The following is a 22,500-nucleotide window of genomic DNA, read 5'->3' as shown; positions in this document are numbered from 1 at the left end:
GAGGTTGATGGTTTCCATTGGTAATGAAATCTAAACTTATTTACCATCAGCATATATTTTTGAAATACTACCAACTCTGCACATGTAGTGAGCACTGTTGAAGTAAATACTGAAAAATGTACCTATAACAGATTACTTTTAATATATAGTGTACACATGAATTAATATACTTATATTTTTCTCTGTCTGCCCGTTTCACATTTTCTTGCAAACTACTGGGCTGATCTAGCTGAAATTTTGTACATACTTATGTTATGTTAAGGTGCAGCGACATGACTATTATGGTATCTGTTTGATACACAATTAGGGATCAATAGAGATTATTATTTCATGCAAAATTGAGCACAAAACCATCAATTTGTCATAAAGCACCCATTCTTAGTTAACAGGCTATAACTTTTCCCCGTTTTTAACAGGCAAAATATCTAGTTTATATATATATATATATATATATATATATATATATATATATATATATAGATGTTTTTTATTTGTTTTTGTTAGCGATACTTTCTTGAATGAATTCAAGTATTTATACGAAAGTGCATTTTTACCTAAATGCTTGTTGGGAATAATTTTCCCATTGACCAATCTGGTACCCCCTTTTAATGGGGAGCGACATATACATTATTTTTAAAATATAATTATCCACTGACGTATATATATATATATATATATATATATATATATATATATATATATATATGGTGGAGAAACCCCCCAGCAAATTGCTCGATTATAAAGAAAATTCAATATGAACGTAATATCTATGTATATGTGTTACAGATAATCGGAAAAGCGTGCGTAGCGTCGGTTTCATATCCAACACAAAAGAATTAGTCTTAGATCATTTATGCTGAACACTCCTCCAAAAGCATAATGACCTAAAATGTTGGATTTGAAACCGACGGTACCCATGCTTTTCTAATCTCCTGTAACACGCACATATATAAGAGAGAGAGAGAGAGAGAGAGAGAGAGAGAGAGAGAGAGAGAGATATGTTGAAATATATGCATACACAGACACTTATATACCAGATTATCTGGCTTCCCGGTGTTGCTCGGTCATAAGATACACTTCAATATGCTATTTTATAAAATGTGCAGATTTCATATTTATTATTATATATTATTTTGTACCCATTATATAGTAATGGTTTCAAAAGTCAAATGAAAAAAACATATGACTTGAATGCCATCAGTTGGAATTGAAAACAGAACATATAGCATTCCAGCTTTAGTCACTACCCTTTGAGCTATCGTGAAATGGATAAGAAGTAGTTAAAAAAATAAACCGAATTTAATGCATAAATGTATAGATTTATACATACGTGCAAATAACAGTTTAAGTCGACTTATGCTTGCCAGGTTCCAAGTTTTTTTTTGTTTTGTTTGTTTGTTTTTTACTAAAATTCCTTACAAGAACGCTCTACAAAAGATAATTTGAGCTGTCTCGCATCGCTTTGTGACCTCGCCTCTCGGAGGAAATGCACTTTGAAAAAACGAAGTCAGACAAAGTTAGTTTTATTAATGAGATTATTACCTATGTATATATATATATTTTTTAATTTTGCGTTTGAGCGCAATCGACATATTGTAAGTATGTATGTGTGTGTACATATGCAATGTTGTATGTACACGTACCTGTATGGATGATAGCTTATTAAGAATTAAAGTCTTCAATTTACAATAGCATTACGCACAGACACACAGACACACACACACACACACACACACACGCACGCACACATACACAACACTCACACACAGACACACACACTTTTTTCTGTGCACTCGATTGAATGGAATAGCAGACAATCCTAGAGGGTTTGAAATAAGGTTTCCCCATACAGGAAAGGTGTGTGTTCCGGCAGGGGGATGGGTAGCATTTCAGCCTATTTTACTAACAATTTTACCTACAGAAACCGCTAAAAAGGACCGAAGGGGCCAGAATACAAGGAGAAAGAAAATATTAATTGAATTTAAAAGAAAGAGGCAAAACTTGACACTATATTAATGTGAAGAAAAAGTACTAGAAGAAGAAGAAGAAGAAGAAGAAGAAGAAGAAGAAGAAGAAGAAGAAGAAGAAGAAGAAGAAGAAGAAAGAGGAGGAGGAATTTAAAGAGTTTTGAGGGATTGAACAGATGAACTGAAACTGGACGAAGAATAGATAGAACGCTATCTTTATTAAACTGAAAGAATTTCGAAGGAGGAGTACAAAATAATAATATAGAAAAGGAGGAAGGTGATAAAGAGAAACAGAAAGAGGAGAATTATAGAAAAAGATGGAAAGGTGAAAAGGAGAAGAAAGGGGGAAAAAAAGAGAGGAGGAAGAAGAAAAAGGACAGGAGGAGAAGGAGGAAAAAGAAAAAGAGAGGAGGAGGAAGAAGAAAAAAGGAGAGGAGGTTGAGGAAGAAGAAGAAGAAGAAGAAGAAGAAGAAGAAGAATAAGAATAAGAAGAAGAAGAAGAAGAAGAAGAAACATTGGTAGAATAATAATAATAATAATAATAATAATAATAATAATAATAATAATAATAATAATAAGAGAGCGGCAGAGAAGAGTTTTGAAAGAAACGGTAAAAAAGAATCTAGAATAGGTACAGGAGAAAGAAAGGAAGGAAGAGAAAAAAGAGAAGATTTTAGGGGGGAAAAATGGAGAAAAGATGAAAGAGAAGGAAGACGAAGAAAAAGAATAAGATTATAAGAAAAATACGGTATGGATTAATAGAATAAGAAAATCTATTAGTGAGTGAGAGAGAGAGAGAGAGAGAGAGAGAGAGAGAGAGAGAGAGAGAGAGAGAGAGAGAGAGAGGGAAAACAGTTCTCCGCCTTTCTACATCTTCCTCAGATAGTACAATGTCATATTCGGAGTATACGCGGTCCATTCATGAGAGAGAGAAAGAGAGATGGGAGACTGCACGCGTGTACATAGCTGCTGCTTCTTGTGGGAAAGAAAACGCAAGACAAGGAAGATGGGGAGTACTGTAAGGTGGGAAGGGGATAGATGATGATGGTGGCGGAGGGAGGTGATGGTGGGGGGGGAAGTTGCGGTAGGTAAGAAGACTAAGATGAAGAAGAGAAAATTGAATCTGTCTAGACAGAGAGTCGGAGTCATCACAATATCTGCATTATTGATAACATCCAACACTTAAAAGAATAACAAATATTGATAATTCTTTCGAACAAGTCGTCGTCTGAGAATGGCCGCGAACCGGAGGGCGGGAAAGGGGTGCGCAGGAGGTGGGGGTAAGTCTGCGATAAATGTGTAAGTGTGTACGGCTTACATTTCATGTGTGCGTTAAAGCAAAACCGTGTGTTAGTTTGTATTAACATAAATGCGTATGTTCCTGTCACCTTTTATAAGTGATTATATATAATCTATATATATCTATAAAAGTGATAATGTCTGTGTGTGTGAGGACACTTCTCAACCGATATACTCAACGAATTTTTGATTTACAGATTTGAAATTTGGTATATAGAGTATTCAGACACGTGAAAAACTTGTTAATCGGTTTTCATGTAAAAAAAAAAAAAGTGGGGGGGGGGATTGCCAAATTGAAAAATAGTACTAGGAGGTGGTCATCGGATTTTATCTGTACCTATTTACAATGCCTCCCCACGGGACAGAGTTAGACACCGGGGTCGTTTTTTAACGTGGAGAAAAGGAACAAAAATTAAAAATTGTCTCAGTCGTGAGAGAACAAGAAACTGAAGTGCAACATCTGAAGAACAGATACTACACTGTGATCTCGGTCCAACAACTGTTTCACGATTGCTCATGTGCGAATCATTCACATGACAGATTCCTTATTTTAAGAATAAGTATGTTTCAAAACTTTTTTTAACGATCATATCAAGCTGGCCTAATGCTTATCGTACTTGACTCACTGTCCTTGGGGTTTTGGTTTCGATCTCAGCTCGTGTATTAAAAAAATTTTTTTTTTTTTTTACTTACAAGAAATGAACTGTTTGCAACAACAAAAAAGAAGAAAACATACTACTCACATGCACATGTCTCAGTTTCTGTATTGATTAAATGCCTGCTTATATAGATATATAATTCCAAGTTAATATTTTGGAGAGGTAAAGCAACCAATGAAGTCTTAACGAGGTTACTACTAGAGTGCTCAATACCAAAGTGGTGCAAGATATTCTTTTTATTTGTTTTACATAAGCATTAATATGCCGTAATTATGGACGAAACTTTTGTATAAGCAATATCGCCGGAAGATGTTTCTAGTTACTTGTAAGTGACTGACCGAAGTGCTCAGTCTGCAGAGTTGTAGGTTTGGGGGAAAGCGTCTAAAGTCGTAAGAACGCTAGAGTTGTCCACCCGCGATGGGATTATGTGTTACAAAGTTTGGAAAGTGGAATTTGAAAGGAAGAGGACCCATCGATATTCCTCTGTAGGGGCACCTCAGGCGATTAGCAATATATTAGCCACTTCTCAAAGAAAGAAGGCAAGGCCTGAGAGGGTGGACCTCCTAGAACTGCACAGGACCAATCAGTCATATCATAAGCTCATTCAACAAAAATCGTCCAGACCCTAATGGCTTTAGGGTCGAGTTTCGGAACATTTTTTTTCTCTAAGAATCAACGGACAATGTGTATATTGGAAGACTTTGAACTAAGAAGCTTGCTTCAAAGTTGGAATAAGTATTTTTGAAATTCCAGGAATCAGAGTGAGACTTTACAGATTCCGACTCCGCAACTCTGCTTAATACACGAGAAGATGCAGAACCAATATAAATTAAAAAGAAATGAATAGAAGTTTACTTACAAGCCGAACTTCATCAAACCAGGATTGTAGGTAAACTTTTTTTTATTTTTTAGTGTTAAGCGTGCTCAATAGTATCACAGATAGATAGAGCCGAATTTCAATAAAAATATTAGATAACTAGCTGAAAAAAAGTATAAATGAGAGAGTTGGAGACACCAGTAACACTCTCACCTCCCACCCACACACACGAACTCAACGTTTGAGAGATAAAAAAAAGACTGTACTGGAATATTCGGATATCTATGCATCTCATATAGAGATCAAGTGTTAGACCATTGATTTTTTGAGAACTTCGACTGAAGTAAAATGAAGCGCACACGCACACGCACACACACACACACACACACACACACACAGATTACTACGCTGTTGTTCCGATAACCACCGTACATTCATTAACCTTTATCCTTGAGTCGCCCTCGGACAATGATAAGTGGTAATTCACATGTAAAAAAAAGAAAGAAAAGAAAAAAGGTAGCCATCCATCAATAAATTTAATTTCGATAACAGTGAAAACATCCTAAAATGTTTTTTAATGCAAACACTCTTAATACTCAAAATAGTCACGCCGTTCCCGCTAAAATCATCGCTGTTTATTTAGACTTTCACTTATTTAAGAAAACAAAAATAAAGAAAAACCTTCATGGTGTACTTACTTGTCATGGAATGAAGATGTTATATTCCAAAAATCACAAAAATTGATCAAGTATTTTTTATTTAAGAAAATTAAATTTTACGATTTTTAGCGATTAAACATTTTTAACAACCATTTATGAGCCTTTGTGTCTGAAGAGGTAGATAGGTAACCAGGGGTGAATTTTGAATTCAATAAAATATGGCGACTGGTTCCTTTCGCATCGAGCAAGTCATAAAAAAATCCTTGATCAAATATGGTTAAACTAACAATATCTCGGGTTAATTCGACATACTACTGTCAAAATACTCCCAACTCCAAAACTTGACACTCTGCTGTCAAAATTTCTAGCTACAAAACTTGACATACTGCTGTCAAAACTCACAACTCCAAAACTTGACACTGTTGTCAAAACTTCCAACTCCAAAACTCAATACTCTGTTGTCAAAATTTCCAACTTCACAATTTGACACTCTTTTTAGTTGACTTGCACACGACTACACTACATACGTAGCACGCCTTCTTCCAACTCATCCCCCTGTTCGCCTCACGTCAATTTTTATTCACTTGTCTCATTTGCATAGAAACGTCAACAGTCTGCATCGCTCATGTGACCATCAACCATAAAACCAACTGGGTGTCGCCATTTTAGTCTTTCTTTCATTCTTTCTTTCTTTTTTTAAACACGACCGACCCTTTGAAGCATGCAGACATGCCAAGTAAGTTGTGATTTTCTCTACATCAAATTATGTGATTCTTGGACTCTGCCATCTTCATTAGATCATAAAAACTTTTGTTTTCTTTGCTTAAAATTTTAATTATAAGTGCAATTCTAAATAAGCACCAAATAACCATATAAAATTAAAAAACCACGTTCTTCACTTGATATCCACCCATAAAAATGACTCTGGAAGGAACTGAATGCACTAAGATACACGGCGAGAATGGTAAATACATCAGCCAGTTTCAGCCTGAAACTCTCAAACTAACAAGGATCAATGATAAAATATGCATACACAAGTTGTCCATATGATCCCCTATGGGTGGAGCACTCTTGTAAAGGAAATTATGGTTTCCACTTAGTAGCATGCAATATGCTAGGGGTCTTCAAAATCTTTGAACGGGAGGGGATGGGGGAGGGGGCGTTTTGCATATTGCTGACCTTTTAAAAGCTATACGGGTCAAAATTTAAAATTTAAAAAAAAAAAAAAAAAAAAAAAAAAAAGGCCTGGACGTGTTTTGTACTGTTTTGCTAATTAGTTTTGCTTTTTTTTAATGAAACTGTTTTTCCAAAACTTTATTCGTTTAATCATTTTCTCAACTAAAAGAAAAACCACCATATTTTCACACATTTCCTCTTTTTAAAAAATTTTTTTTGTGAATATTTTGATGTTTGCAATATGATCTTCGCATGTCAGATTAAAAGACTTTAGCAGGCCGGATCTGACTTACGAGACATAGTTTGGAAACTCCTGCAATATACTCTTGTAAAAAAAATACTCACCAATGAAAACATTCCTTAAAGCAATACAATTTCTCCTGTTCTCAGTAACAGCTCGTATAGTAAAACATCCAACACCATTATTCACAATTAGAAGTAATCTGGCATTCAGGTTTCAAATCTTGTGCTTTGTATACTTGCTGTGTTTAGCAACATTTCTGAAGAACTATTAATCCCTATTAATCCCTAATTGTGCCATGTATGTCTTATTTATTAATCCCTATTAATCCCTAATTGTGTCATATGTCCTATTTATTAATCCCTATTAATCCCTAATTGTGCATATATGTCTTATTTATTAATCCCTATTAATCCCTAATTGTGTCACATGTCTTATTTATTAATCCCTAATTGTGTCATATATGTCTTATTTATTAATCCCTATTAATCCCTAATTGTGTCACATGTCTTATTTATTAATCCCTAATTGTGTCATATATGTATTATTTATTAATCCCTATTAATCCCTAATTGTGCCATATAAGCAATTCTTCCTTCTTAGAAGTGCAGGACTGTGGACCTCTCTTTAGCAACATTTCTGAAGAACTGGTGAAAGGATTAAGGAATTAACTAGACCTAATCGCCACTCTGATTTGGGGTCAGTTGTTATATAAAACGGAAGATTATCTCATCTTAGTGGGAATACTCCAGAGTTACCTGAACTGATGCCGCTAAGAAAACCCTCTTTAAATTAGACTTTGTGTCCACGGCACCATGCCGATAACCGACAGAAGAACTTAGAAATTATATTGATCCATAGATGCATTTGAAGATTATCGGTTCTAGTCAATTCCTGGAGGAATTCCACATTAAATCTTCTCTTTAGTAATGAGTCATCATTTATCAAGGCTAAATGTCAATCAATGGCAAAAGTAAACGAGATGGACGGATTTTCAGTTGAATGATGATGAATATCATGAAAGGACTGGATATTTAGCCTGTTAAAAACGGGAAAAAGTTATAGTCAATTTGATTAGAATGAATGCTTTATGCCAAATTGATGGATGAATATGATTAAATTTTCACATTAAATATTTGTTTTATTTATTAATCCCTATTAATCCCTAATTGTGCCATATATGCAATTCTTCTTTCTTCTTTCTTAGACGTGCACGACTGTGGACCTCTCTTCCTATTGCCTGTTTCCCACCTCACTACAACTTGGATGTCTTCAAGTCCAATATAAACAAATTCCTGATAAACCGCCCCCTTAAGTAAGACATTTTGTCGAATCTCCAATGCTGACGATTACTACAATACTATCTCATTGATTACTGTACACGCAATAACCCTTATCCCTGAGTGGCTTCCAGGCCTTGATAAGTAGTGACCTCCATGTAAAAAAAATATACAGCACGAATACATGTAATACAGCACAATCATATTGACACACCAGTTTTCGCCAGATCATCAAAGTTAAGCAACGTTGAGCCTGGCCAGTACCAGATGGGTGACCATCTGGGAAGGCGAGGCACTGTATGTACCGTGAGGTAAAATACCAGGCTGAGAAACTGGCGTGGTCTATCTTTCTCTGGAGGTTAGTGGGACTCTCTTAAGCGATGGTAGGTACTCCATCGAGTGATGGCATCACGATAAAAAATACCCTTGATAACGCTGACGAAGCATCAAGTAATCAGCTACCGACAAGATTTGAATTACACTACAAACTTGTGTAGTGAGTTTAATCTCGGCTGCGGCCGCACTAGATGGATGGAATCCCTAATCGTGGATTGAACGGCTACCATCGTACTTAGATTGCTGCATCTTATCTTAAAAAATGTTAAAACAAAGTCCAGCCAGATCTGTCCAGTAGTTTCCAAGATAATGTGGAGCACATACACACACAGACAAACGAAAATATAATATAGATTGAAATTGATGAATGCTATCAAAGTTTGATTACATATGAAGACAGTCTGACAAGTGCTTGTTCACATTACATTTGAAGCCGAGCTTGTTGTCTGGAATATGTTCTACAGACGGGAAGATTTTGGAAAAGAAACTCTGTCAATGGAAATTCCGTTTTATGTTAAGCACACAAATAAACAAAAGTTCTCAGCAGTTGTAGTAGGGAGACAAGTCGTTGTGAATGGCTTGAAAAGATTAGAGCTTCCTCCGCTGTGACGTCACCTCGCACTACTGCTTGGTCATTTGCATATATGAGATGTCACTGTCGCTACATACGTGTCCATAGCTCCATTATATTTGTACTATGTCAGCGGAAGAAAGCATGCTTTAAACGGCACCTCCGCAGATGTCACAGCAGTGCTTCATCATAGGATGAATCTGTTGCATATAGGAACAGAGTTGTGCCAGGAGTCAAGTTTTTCGAACGATAGAATGATGTAACCATTTTTCCAGAAATGTTAGCATTTTAAATCTAGAGTGCAAGCTCGTTCTAAGAACTCATTAAAATAAGGAACTGCCTTAAAGAAAAGAACGATTCATTTTCACTGGAACAAATATTTCTGGATAAATTGCAGAAACGTTTCTGTAATTTGATTAACCCCAACCTTTCTTCTTCACTGCAACCGTCCTCTCACAGACGTAATGTTGCTAGTAGTGTGGGGACGATTAATCGGAATCGGGAATCGTAAAAATCGGAACATTTCGGGGTATCGGAATCAGTATCAGAATTGGAAATATTGGTGCCTATTTTCCAACGCCAAATCGATTCTTTTAATTGTCTTTTTTATTTGATTTTTTTTTTTTTTAAAGTAAAATCTTCCGTTGCTGGTAATATTGATAAATTAATAAATATTTATTGATTTTAAAATACAAGTAAAGCAAAAACTGATCGATCATCCTCCACAAGTGTAATTTTGACATTTAGGAAAATACCTACATATTTAACATGTGTTTTTACGAAAATCGAGGAAAATAACAAATCTTATACTTAAATAATTAGAGATTTATAAAGAATCGGATTCAGTAATTTTATCGGAATTGGGAATTTAGCACAGAATTGGTAATTGTATCGGAATCGGGAAAAATATTGGAATCGTCCCATAACTAGTTGCTAGTCTCAGTCTTTTCTACGAATACATGTGTTTCTCAGAATTTTCTGATCTCTTCCCTACTTCCTTTGTTCCAGCTCATTTGACTGGTTGGTCTAGTGGTATCCACCAATTCACTTTTTTGATACCTCGTTATAATACAGATTCTTATTACAGTAGCTTCTTTTCAAGGATTGTAATGTTGTGGAACTCTCTTCCTGCTCACTGTTTTCCTTCTACCTAAAGCCTTGGTCTATTCAAGACTAAAGGTCAATAGGCATCTCCTGTCTTTGCAATAATCAACTTTCATTCTTGTTAGCCCATTACATCAAGTGGCTTCATACCTTGTCCCAAGTGATTTGCATAGAAAAAAAAAAAGGAGATTTGGGCATTGGCGATGAAGGAAATTTCACTTGCAGGAACAAATAATTGATCAAAATTAGAACCGTCAAGAAGAAACAAACCACTTGACAACAAAGGTCATAGCTTTAAAAAAAAAAAGAAAGAAAAAAGTCCAATAAACACATGTTTGAGATGGTCTTTATTTTCTGATCAGCTTTTCTTCGTTGTGCTAGTTCTGTTGACAGAACAGAATGCTTCCATAGTTTAGAAAGGTGGACTTTAAATCATTTTAGCTTTTAACAACCGACTGTCATGTCCAGTTGTTAAAGACAATTTCTCACGATACAAAGTGCTTTTTGCTTTAAAGATGCACTCCATTCATTAGAAGCTTAGTTGGCCAGTTGGTATCTCGGTCAGTCAGATGGTCTATCAGTCAGTAAGTTGGTTTGTCAGTTAGCCAGTTGGTCTGTTGGTTGGTCAGTCATTCAGTTGGTCTATCGGTAGGTCAGTTAGTCAGTTGGTATCTTGGTTGGCCGGTCGGTCGGTCAGTCGATCAGTTGGTCTATCAGTGGGTCAGTTGGTCTGTCAGTCAGTCAGTTGGTCTATCAGTTAGTCATTTGGTTCGTTGGTCGGCCAGTTGATCAATCAGTGAGTCAGTTAGTCAGTTGGTCTGTGAGTCAGTCAGTCAATTGATTTGTCAGTCGATCTGACAGTTGGTCAATCACTGAGTCTGTCTGTCAGTCAGATGGTCGGTTAGTTAGTCTGTTAGTCAGTCAGTTGGTCTGTCATACTTTAGTTCCATAGCTAAGTAGGCAGTTTATTATTCGTAACAATTTTTACAATTTTATAAACAATTGCTAAAAAAGTGTACATTTTTATATCCATTCAAGACACATACATTGAATAGACAGGATGTTACACTGGTCAAAACGTTTTGAAAATAAGAAAAACGATGAGAACAATAGTCCAAAAAATTCACATGAAAAGATAACAACTGCATAATAATAAATATTTTTTTTTCCCTTGATTAATCCATTATGATCGATAAATTAATTTAATATCATACCGATAGATTTGCCTGTTCTTGTCTGGTTAAATTGCAGCCAATGTCCGTGTTTCTTGGTTTTTAAATAAGGCATTATATTCCACCCGAATTGTGTTATAAAATCTCTTAGCGACTGCCCACCCTTTTGTAAGGATGAGGAAAGAGAAGAGAGAGGGAGGGAGTCAGAGAGAGAAAGAGAAAAAGAGCGAAAGAGAAAGAGAGTGAAAGAGAGGGAGAGAGAAAGAGAGAGCGAGAGAGAGAGAGCATCCGGGTAGGTTTGGGGTTAAGACAACAAAATTGATGAAGACCCCAACGACGACGATGATGATGATGATGAGGGGTGGCCTAATACCCCGTACACAAAAGAACAACAACAACCAACTATTCAACAGATATTCGGATGATATAAGACAAGTAAAACAAAAAAAAAGCAAGAAATTCCTGGCATTCAAGTCTTTTTTTTAACAGCTTGCTTTTATCTCAATCCTCTAGCTCTCGCTCTCGCTCTCTCTCTCTCTCTCTCTCTCTCTCTTTATATATATATATATATATATATATATATATATATATATATATATATATATACTTATACTAGAGGGAAAAGCTCGGTGTTGTCCGACATTCAATAAGGATCTCCCAGGCTACCACTATATTACATAATATGTACCCGACTGAATGTTTGCTAATATGAGATGACACCGAAGGTCACAGGGTTTTATGAAGAAAAACCAGCTCCCCATAAAAGGGGGTGACATTTTAGATAAGCAAACAAATTTTGGTTAGATCCATCGTCATTTAATTAACAAACCCCTTTCCTAAGAGACAAAAACGATGGGGATTAACTCCTTTGCCACCTCAAAGAAGGAGTAAATCCTTGGGAGAAAATCACTTTAGCCAAAATTAGCTAAGCCTAAAAGAACGAACAAACAAATACTATTTGCCCTTTTGTCCAAGGAGTCTGGATGTGACACAAGGCTGGTTATTTCATGTGGGTAACACTGAGGCTACCACTATATTATGCAATATGTACCCGAATGTTTGCCAATCCGAGATGTTACAAAAGGTCACAGGGTTTAATGTGGAAAGTCCAGCTCCCTGCAAAAAGGAAATACTCTGGATGGGAATAAAACAAAAAGAAATTCCTCAATATTCAAGTCTTTTTAACAGCTTTCTTTTCTCTGTGTGTGTGTGTGTGTGTGTATATATATATATATATATATATATATATATAAAGTTTTGGAACGATTAATCAGTATTGGAAAAATCGGAATATTTGAGGGTATCGGAATCGGAATTTTTTTTTACTGATTTTCCAATGCCAAAATGACTCTTTTCATTGTTTCAATTTATTTGATATTGTTTCAAGCTAAATCTTCCATTACTGGTAACAATGATAAAAAAATAATAAATATTTATTGATTTTAAACCACCAGTGAAGCTAAAAATCGATAGATCGCCCCCCCACAAGTATATTTTTACGTTTACGAAAATATTTGCACATTTAACAGGTGTGTTTGTACGGTAATTAGAGAAAGAATACAATTATATAGTTAAATATTTAGAGATTTATAAAGAATCGGAATCGGTAATTGTATCGGAATAAGGAATTTAGTTAAGAATCGGTAATTGTATCAGAATCAAAAAAATATTGGAATTGTCCCATCACTCAACAATTTTCTGATCTACAGACTTGAAATTTGGTATATAGGGTAATCAGACATGTGGAAAACTTTTTAATCGGTTTTCATCTGGGGGGGGGGGCTACTAAGGGGTTAAGATTGAAAAATGGGTACATGGGGGTAATTGGATTTTTATGTTTCTCTACTGTTTCACGAATGTGCACGTGTGAGTCGTTCACGTGACATATTACTTATGTTAAGAATAAGTAGGTTTGAAAACAGTTTTTAAAGATCATGTTAAACTGGCCTAATGAGTATCGTACCTGAACCACTGTCTTTAGGTTTTGGTTTCGATCTCAGCTCGTGAACTGTTTAGAAAAAAACATAATACTCGCATGCGCATGTTTCAATTTCTTATTTCATTTTTTTTAAAGGAAAAACGTTATGTTTAATACCGGGCAATGTCGGGTACATCTGCTAGTTTTTTTTTCTTTCTTTTTATTATTTAGTATTTAAATATAATTAAACTAATTCTATATGTGTGTGTATTAAATATATTACAGGAGATTAGACCATTATGATACCATAAGTTTCAAATCAAGTAGCGGTCTCAACTCTAATTCCATAGACAGATCTTTTCTTTCTTATTTACCATTTGGGAGAGGGGGTTATATATATATATATATATATATATATATATATATATATATATATACTGATCAATAGTCTTTTTCTTTGTTCTTTTTTTTTAATACTGTCCAGAACGAACACACAAACAGATTTAGATAAATATAACATAGCTTACTTAAGACTTTTATCTGATCATGGTCAACAGAACAAGAACAACCTATCCCTATGGATATTTTTTCTGTGTGGGAATCGCTCCAGATAAGACATGAAGCTACTTGATGTATGTAAAGAGCTAAAAAAATAAATAAATAAATAATACTTCAAGGTCAAAAACCAACTAACGACAAGCGTGAGATGAATAGATTCCAACCGCGAAAACAGCAATTTTCCCCCCTTTGTCAGAAAAATCGCTTATGAAATGTGAGAAATAAAGGAACACATAAGAGATTAAATAAAGAGTTCAGTTATAACTTCTATACAGATTTCCAAATCTGGCATAAAGATATCTAAGTTCAAAGATGAATCCAAAGCCGGTTGGACGTTACATCGGCCAAAACTTTGTGAGGTGAGAACAGATGTCCAAAAATGTTGGCTAAAAAATGGTCACAATTGTTTTAGCTAAACTTCTCCAGAGTTTGTCGTTGGTTTCATCAACCTTGACAGCGTTGGCGGCGGCAGAGGACACCACAATCCTTTAGCGAATGAATAACTTAGAGACGCAGACTGACCATCTTACCGTTTTCCCCCATTTTTCTACTTACCTAGAGGTGGCGGTTGGGAGGGGAGGGGTGGCTTCAGGCCAGACACTAGTGCCAAGTGGAAAGGGAAAGATAAATTGTGAGACACACTAAGCATCACTTGCAAGACACACACACACACAAACACAGACACAGACAGACACAGACACACACACACACAAACAAACAAACAAACGAGCCGTACACACAAACACAGCAAGAGAACCAAGACAGTGTTGGTGGCATCGGAAATGATGGCGGCGCCAGGGTGTTATCACCAGACAAGATCAATAAAATGTCTGGGCACAGTGCGTAAGAATAGTTCAACCAAGTTCACCAATATTGAAATTAGGTAGAAACTGTGACATTTTTAGACGGATTTTGGCGTTTTGGAATTTTGTTCAATGAAAGTTTGGCTTGGAAGGAATAGATGAGATGATTAGATGCAGACAAGAATTTGCATACAAACACACAAAGAAATAAATATGAAAACATATACAGCAATAAATACACAAATTATATTCACAGAATAAATGCATAAATATACATACACACACACACACACACACACACACACACACACACACACACACACACACACACATATATATATGCATGTATATATATATATATATGCATGTATATATATATATATGCATGTATATATATATATATATATGCATGTATATATATATATGCATGTATATATATATACATATATATATATATATATATATATATATATATATATATGCATGTATATAAGAACAAGTAGTAAAACATGTTAAGAAACACTTTGAAATGAGTTAAAAACATATTTAATTTTAAAAAGGAAGTACAAAATAAATGGATAGTCCTTAATCCGCAGAGTTTCGAAGAAATACTTTCCTTCTCATCAGAGGGTAGGGATTAGCAAAATGCGGGATCGGATTTTGCTTGCAAAAGTATTTAATGGAACTACTTGGTAAAAAATAATGAAGCAGGTAATTTCACGTGAATGGATGGTCTGGTGAAGGGTAAAATATCCAATAACGGTAAAATCCAAAAAAGTTGATTAAATTTCCATTATATATATATATATATATATATATATATATATATATATATATATATATATATATAATTGTAAATGGCAACTGGATTACAGGAATAAACTGTAAGATGGTCAACATCATGAAATTTGGAATATAGACTTTTATCATTTATTCATTATATGCTCTGTATGTTTGTATAGAGAGAGGGAGAGAGAGAGAGGAGAGAGAGAAAGATATATATATATATATATATATATATATATATATATATATATATATATATATATAGACAAATTTAAATGCGATATCTGTTTTCAGCACACCTGAAAACCTATAAAGTCGTCAATTTAAAGGTGAGTGTTGAATTGCAGTTAAAGTAAAAATCTACCTAAATATGGAAACATTAAGAGAAAGAGAGAGAGAGAGAGACAGACAGAGAGAGAGACAGAGAGAGAGTGCAAACAAGCAGACAAGCAAGTAAGCTTCTCTCCTTCTTTTCTTTTCCTGCTCATGCTTCATAATACGTGATGTTTAATCTACCTATTTTTTTTTAATTTATTGTTTTTTATTAAATCAATTTTATTATCGTGTTTACATTGATAAAACTATTGTATATATACATAAAAAGTAGGACAATAAAATTATAACCGAATAACACCAAACATTAATTTATTTTAAACTGTTTAAAGATTAGTAAATGCAAATGAAGTAACAAAATACTTGTGTTTGGTCATTTGCATGTTACTATATATACAGCATTTCATAAAAGTTTGTTTCATTCAATAAAGTAGTCGAATGTTGTACTCAAATCTTGAATGAGTTATCGCACTTGTTTCATAAATATTATCGTTGCATTTTTAAATAGTCACATCTTTTTTTTTTTATATATATATATATATAATTCCTTGAAGTTAAATATTCTTAATAAGACAAATAATTTGAAAAAAAAGTAGTTGAAAAATAATAATTACTCTGCAACTAGCGTCCTAAATTCATGTATGAAAAACTGAGCGGAAGGGGGGGGGGGGCTAAAGTTTTCCCCGAAAATATGTTCTGTTACTTTTTTACTCATATCATGTTTAATGTTTGTGCAAAATTTCAAAAAATTAGTTATTAGAAAAAGTGCGGACAGATGAACGGATAAACAGACGAATGGAGACAAAAAAAAAATATATTTATGCAAATTAGGTAAACAAATACTTGTGCTTAGTCATTTGATTGCTAGTATACATACACTATTTCAAAGGAGTATTATTTCAAAGGAGTATTCTGCCTTGACAGAGTACAAAATAGACTTCGTGGCTTAGTGGGGGGAGGGATACCCTTTCTCTTCCCTGCAACCTCTCTCCCACAGAAGAGATGTTACAAGCATTTCCTTGTTTTATCATTATTTCCATGGCAAGTGCTTGTCTGAGCTCCAACCTCTGATCCGTCCTTGCCAATCTTTCACAATAAACACCCATCTAGCTGAAACCACTGTCAATAATTTTCCCCACTCTTTATCTGTGCCTAAATCAAAACAGATTCCATGAACAAAGCTTCTTTCTTAGAAGTGCACGACTGTGTAACTCTTCCGTTTGCCTGTTTCCCACCTGACTATAAGTTGGATGTCTTCAAGTCCAACATAAACAAATTCCTTACAAACCGCCCCCTTAAGTAAAACACTCTATCAAATCTCCAATACTAATGATTACTACGATACTATCCCATTGATTACTGTACATGCAATAACCCTTATCTCCGAGTGGCTTCCAGGCCTTGATAAGTGGTGATAACCATGTTAAAAAAAAAAGAAGAGTATTTCATATTTTTAATTTTAATTAAAGTAACACGTTTTTATCTAAACACACAAAAACTTTCATATTTATTTGTAACTAGCAGATGTACGCAGCGTTGCCTGGTATTAAACGTAACGTTGAATTCCTTTTAAAAAAATGAGATTAAAAAAAAAAACGGAAAGAAACTGAGACATGAACATGCAAGTATTATGTTTTTCTAAACAGATCACCTCTCGTAAGTAAAACAAAATATACTCAAGCTGAGATCGAAACCAAAACCTAAAGCCTGTGTGTAAAGTATGATAACCATTAGGCCAGCTTGACACGTTCTTTAAAAAGTGTTTTCAAACCTACTTATTCTTAACATAAAGAATCTGTCATTTAAACAATTCACGCATGCGCATTCATGAAGCAGTTGAACACACAAAATCGATGACCCCCCCCCACACACACACGTACAATTTATCAATTTGGAGCCCTTTACAGCCCTTTTTTTTTCCAGAGGAAAACGAATTACAAAGTTTTTCACATGTCTGAATACCCTATACACCAAATGTCATGTTTGTAGATAATAGATATTTATCCTCACATATACACACACATTCTCACTTTTGTAAATATATACATAAATACACAGATATTAACATTTTGATAATTTTGTATAAAAATTATTTATCTTTTAAATAAGACCGGAAAGGAATTTGTGTGTGAAGAGAGAGAGAGAGAGAGAGAGAGAGAGAGAGAGAGAGAGAGAGAGAGAGAGAGAGAGAGAGAGAGAGAGCAACAAAACTCCCCCTCTCCTCGCTATGAAATCTTTCTTTCAAATAAGCGACTTTATTTTAATTTAAATTATCTCCCTGGATAATTACTGGACAAATATTTTAAGAAAGGTTTTAGTACTGTATCCTTTTTGTTTTTGTTTTAAATCACTTTAATTACTGTTAATATCGACAAAACTATTGCATACATATGTAATGGAAAAATAGGAAAATAAAATTGCAAATGAATAGCACTAAAATTTAAATTATTATGAACTGTTAAAAAAAAAGAGCTATATATATATATATATATATATATATATATATATATATATATATATATATACATACATATATTTATATATATATATACTTATATATATATATACTTATATATATATATTTATAAATATATATACTTATATATATATTTATAAATATATATACTTATATACATATATATTTATATATATATATTTATATATATATACTTATATATATATGTATTTATATATATTTATATATATATACTTATATATATATATACTTATATATATATATTTATATATATATATATACATATATATATATATACATATATACTTATATATATATATATATACTTATATATATATTTATATATATATATACATATATATATATATACATATATATATATATATATATATATATATATATATATATATATATATATATATATAGAACCCCAAAATCTATTAAACTGTAGACGAGAAATAACAAACAATTGTGTTCACAAAATAAAACTTACTCTAGGATAGTGATACAAAATAGCTTTAAAACTAACAAAAACAATAGAAAGCAAACAAATAAATAAATTAAACATATACGACAACACACACACACACATATATATATATGCATATATGTGCGTACACATATGTATATTTATATATATAAAAAAAGAGCATAAATGAGGAAAATCGTCTGCCTTAAACCACTAACCTAGTTCTAAAACAGATCCTTTGTTCGATAAAATGCATGCCCATTGGCTGGTAGAAAGGGGCGCGGTGAATACTAGAAAGCTGATTGGCTAACTAAAATCCTCAACATATATAAAAAAGAGAAACAACCACAGAATTCGCGCATAAGCCTGACGAATCCTATAGTGGATGAAACGCTGAATATTCAGTGTAGCTTAATCGCCATATATTTTATAAATTACTAACTAGCTCTACCTACGTATTGAGCACTTTTGAAGTAAATACTTAAAGTTTACGCATAAATCTATACTTTCCTATATAAATTTATGTGAGTAAATAAAGTAGTTATATATATATATATCATTCAAGCACGTCTGATTGAACATGACAGAATTATTCTTTTTTCTGATCTTTCTTGATATCTTTTCCATTTACCGAGCCGTCTTTTTAATTTCAGCAGGTATATTATATAAAATGGCGCCGAAAAGTTTGTTGTTCAGCCATATTCTTCTCAAACCTTTTCTATTGGTGCATCCGATTATCATCAGGAGCGATTGTTGCTTTATTTTATTTTTATTTTCCTTTGAGGCTTGGTGTATTTATAGTTTTTTTTTTTTGTTTGTTTTTTTTAAATCGAAATATCTTAACTAAAAATACTAAAATCTGAATATCATAACAACTGCTCACAACGACTAAAATTACTAGAAGCCATACTTATCAAAAACCTACATCCCTTTTTTAAACCGGATCTCATTTAACACCGGGACAAATATACTAACATTATTTAATAACTAACAAAAAACTAAATAAATAAACTATCAAATAGGAAAATCGAAATTAAAAAAATAAAAATAAAATAAAAATAGTTCGACCTCAACCCTCCTGCACCCACCTTCTAGCCAATTAAAAAAATTAATTCCAGTGGCAAGGAGAAGTCCAGGACTACAAAAAATAATGCCGAGTTAAGCAAAGAGCACATACAGTACCTGGTAATCCCAAACGGTCTACCATTCTAGCACTGACCAGTCACAAAGATCCTTAACTTTGGTAATCAAACGAGAACCGATGCATCAATGTGATTATACCGTACACACACACACACACACACACACACACACACACACACACACGGATGTTCATCCATCGAAATGTCGAGGATGATCTGATCATCCTGAGGTGATGATGGATGGCATGTGCTGAAATTATGAAGAAAGGGTTGCACAGTCCCTAATCTTACCTCTGAGTCAGCACTGCTGGATTCCAGAGGCAAGAAGTTGTTCTGAGTCATCTTGAATCAAAGATTTACACAGCATTAATTTATAATGGGTGATAAGAAAAGTTGATCACAATGCTTCAGAGAAGATTATGACATGCTGAACAACAAATTTGATGACCTATTTTTTTTCTTTTTATTAGAGAGAGGATCAACACTTCCGTTATAACTATGGTGATAATAACCTTATTAACTAATCTGCATTGATCGGATAATAAAGTTCTATATAACTTTTATTCGTCATCTTTTATCATATATTTAATTGCTCCTCTTAACCGTCTGAACCTTTTATTTATTCTGATAGATTTGCTTTGTTAAAGTTAAATTCTTTATTAGGTTGTTTTATATAAAAACAGGACTCGTGTCCCAGTGTTGGCCAGGAAAGTATATTTCATGGAGAAATTCCATACCTAACATTTAACTACAGGAGTGATTCTATAATTTGCAGAATGAATAGAGAAAAAAACACAAAAACTACATTCTAAAGTAAGTGATTCTATAATATTTTTGTTGTTGAAGGAACTCTTTAATTCACAACTGGTGTATATATATTTAATACTTGTTTCCAATTCTTGGTGTTCTCAGCCTGAGGAACAATGGCAACAGAAACGTCAAACAGTCTGCAAGAGGAGAGAGAGAGAGAGAGAGAGAGAGAGAGAGAGAGAGAGAGAGAGAGAGAGAGAGAGGACCAACACTTCCGTTATAGCTATGGTGATAATAACCTTATTAACTAATCAATTTCGGTTACAACGTCAAATAACAGATCAGAAATTCTCTTTGCCTCTAAGGGAGATAATAACGCTGGATGACAATGTCTCGTTGAATCAGTAGAACAATTGCACAGACTTTCAAAATGGTGTCTTTTATCAAACCATGTCATTTTCTTCCTACATATACGGTTTTGGCTTTAACAGTTTAAGTCAAACGATTTTACAGATTCTTTGGTATAGGGTATATACTTCGGTATACAATATATTCATTGTTTTCTGCGGACTGTTATCCTCATCTTCATAGTTGTTGTTGTTGTTGTTTCATCATGTTTCGGCTAACTCATCCTCTAGCCTTCTTCAAGTGATTGATTAACCACAACGAGATAGGAATGCCGATTCTTGTAAGTTATCCCCAGTAAGATGGACTTGTGCATGGTTAAAACATCCGAAAATTGGAAAAGAAGCTGCTATTACCTTACAATTTGCTTACATCACACCAATTTGTACTTAGAAATCATCAAACATTAAGGTATTTGCAGCTTCTCTTCCAATTTTCGGATTTTTTTTTTATCATGCTCAAACGCATTTTATTACCTTTTGGTAGATTCATAGTTGCTATTTCTTCTGATGAGTTAAGGGCAAAATAGATTCATTGATTGATATAATGATTAAGGGAATGATTTTGTGCTGTGAAACAGATACTGTCAAGAATTGTAAATATCAACTAAATTAAAGGAATACATTGTAAGATGGTCAATATCATGAAATTTAGAATATAGACTCTTGTCATTTATTCATTATATGCTCTGTAATTACATTGAGCTTCTTAAATAAGGATTGGTATATAAAAAAAGGAAATATAAGTGAATAAAAATATTTCCACAGAAATATATATATATATATCTGTGGAAATATTTTTATTCACTTTACATATATAGATATATATATACATATATATACATATATATATATATATACATATATATATATATACATACATACATATATATATATATATATATATATATATATATATATATATATATATATATATATATATATATATATATATATATTAGTGTTGGAACAATTAATCAGAATCAGAAAAATCAGAACTTTTGATGGTATCAGAATTGGTATTGAAATCGGAAAAATTTGTGCTTATTTTCCAATGCCAAAACTGATTATTTAAATTCTTTTTTTTTTTTTTTTTAATCTGATTCTGTTTAAAACAAAATTTTCCACTGCTGGTAACAATGATAAAATATTAAATATTTATTGATTTAAACTACGAATAAAACTGAAATATATCGATTAACCACCACAAGTGTTTATTTCTACATTTACGAACATATCTGCACATTTAACATGTGTTTTTACAGCAATCGGGAAAAATAACAACTATGTATTTGAATATTTAGAGATTTATGAAGAATCGGAAATTGTATCAGGAATTTTGTATGGAATCAGTAACTGCATCGGAATCAGGAATAATATTGGAATCGTCCCATCACTAAAATATATATATATATATATAAAATATATATATATATGTGGTTCTGGTTTTCTAGTACTGCTGCGGGTTTATACTTGTAACATTTGTCTGTACGCTCAAAATGCAGTTGTTAGCATAATTCCCAGTGTACTGCCCTCCCCACTTGGTCGTGCCTGTTTTTGTATTCCTTTTTATTATTATT

General features: G+C 33.3%; 1 protein-coding gene across 4 annotated transcripts in view; it reads right to left on the bottom strand.

Moving 5' to 3' along the window:
• Positions 1-22,500, bottom strand: part of LOC145247940 (nuclear receptor subfamily 1 group D member 2-like) — a 490,243-nt gene that overhangs the window by 153,547 nt on the left and 314,196 nt on the right. The window lies entirely within an intron of this gene.

The sequence above is a fragment of the Euprymna scolopes genome, chromosome 26 (assembly GCF_053919585.1).
Source record: "Euprymna scolopes isolate OS-2025 chromosome 26, ASM5391958v1, whole genome shotgun sequence".
Classification (NCBI taxonomy): Eukaryota; Metazoa; Mollusca; class Cephalopoda; order Sepiida; family Sepiolidae; genus Euprymna; species Euprymna scolopes.
The sequence above is the reverse complement of the archived record's forward strand: the minus strand, read 5'-3'. Positions and strand labels throughout refer to the sequence as shown.